Raw genomic sequence first — 2049 nt, 5'->3', positions numbered from 1 at the left:
ATGCTCTGCATGTCTTGGTCATACAGTATTGGCTGATAAGTTATTGGTTATGATTAAAAAGGTATAAAATTGGTAGCTAGAAAGTTAGCTTTAAACTGGTAACTCAGGGCTGGAGTCATTTTAAACAACAACACATGGCCTGAACCAGCCCAGGAAAACCAGGCCTCTAAAGATCTTTCTAAATTGGAATGATATTTTATGTAATTTTTATTCTAGAAACTAGACTTGTAAGGGATAAAATTTAAACAATGTCTCTTTAATGAAGTGCTAAAAGTTGTACTATCATGCATTCATACATAAAGAATTGTCAGCCAAACTTTGTAACATGAAAGTAATGCTTTTCTTTGGATTTTAAAGAGAATGGATTATTTAAAGTTGGATTTTGCTTTCTAAAATTGCTATATCCACTCCAGTAGTGACCCATCTGACAGGCCGAAAAGCCTGGACTCAGTACCGAGGTGAAAAGTTCAAGGAAACTTAGTCTCCTGGATCCCTGGTATCCTGTATAATGAATGCTCCAGTGTCCTTGCTTTAGTTGGTAAATGGATCTGTATGCCTTCCCTTAATATTGCTTTATTATAAGTATGTCTAAAGATTAATTTTTTACATATAGCTAAATTAGATTCCTCACCAGTCCTAGGCAATCCTTGAGCCAACAATGGGCTTTGAATTCAGTAAGAATGTTGCCTATTCAGTGACATTCAGATTTGCCTCTAGTATCATAAGAGAGATAAGGAGAGAAATCAGGCATTACTATCTACTATTTAGAGTTAGAAATCTCAGGGCAAGCTACTCTCTTATGCAAGAATTTACCATTGTCTAGGAAGCAGGAAGGTTGTGGTCTGAGAAGGAACTAGAGTAAATACTTAGAACTATAGATAACTGAGTTACACCTATCTATATACAGGAATTTACAATGGCCTAGAGGGAAGGTGGACTATACAATAGACTAGAATTGGAACTATGGCAAGGGTATGAAGCCCTTGCTCTGGCTCCTAAGATTAAGCCAACCTTAGGTGGGGCTGCTTTTGATCCCAGTTGTTAACATTGAATTTTATCCCAGTTGGTTCCTGCCAGTCCTTTGTAGGCATTCCTCTGTTTTGTGTCAGATACTTTGATGTACCTTGCCTGCTGTGATATCTGACTCCTTTGTTTTCTGTATTATAAAACTGATGTTCATTTTGAGACAAATATATATTCAGATCCACACTCCCTTGTGTCCTGTCTGTTTGTCACCCCCTTCTCATCAACTCCTTCTCCGCTTGTAAATGGAACCCGAGTTTTGCCTGTGGATCAAGGACCCAAGTGAGGTTCGTCTGCGGCACAAAAGTTATGGTTATGTTCTAGTATTGCAAAAGAAACTTTACAAGTATGGTTAAATTACTAGTGTTCCATTGACAGCAATTTATAGTTTGATCACAGCTCAGGATTCTTAATTCACCCATATATTGTAACAAGGTAAAAAGAGTTAAAAACAACTGTGGCCAGTATGGGCTTGCTACCCCCCTTTACACAAGCTTTATTAAATACAGTGGTAGAAGCAAATTTTAATCCCCCAAGACTGGAAAGGAGATCTCAGTGGAAATTTAATTGTTTTCAAACAGGCCCTTGATGAACTTCTTCAGGACTTTGTGGATATGCTACTAAAAACAGCTAGTCGAATTTTTGGAGATTCTCAAGCAAGGGTTCCTTTTATCTTATGAGAACACTAACGCAGCTCACTGCTGCCATCCGACTCACCTTACAAAGCAAAAGACAGACAGTAGAATTGCTCCCATGAAATCTGTCCTCACTGCAGGGGGTGGGGGGTTAATTCTTTGGGCCATGACTCAGGCATATGCTCAGATTAAGAAAGAAGAGCGAAGACCAAAGTGTGGACACTGTGCCCCTTCTTAGAATTGGGAACAAAACACCCATGGAAAGAGTTACAGAGATAAAGTTTGGAGCTGTGACGAAAGGATGGACCATCTAAAGACTGCCATATCCAGGGATCCATCCCATAATCAGCTTCCAAATGCTGACACCATTGCATACACTAGCAAGATTTTG

Source organism: Mus caroli, unplaced genomic scaffold, assembly GCF_900094665.2.
Source record: "Mus caroli unplaced genomic scaffold, CAROLI_EIJ_v1.1 scaffold_9985_1, whole genome shotgun sequence".
NCBI lineage: Eukaryota > Metazoa > Chordata > Mammalia > Rodentia > Muridae > Mus > Mus caroli.
This window is presented reverse-complemented; position numbering follows the sequence as displayed.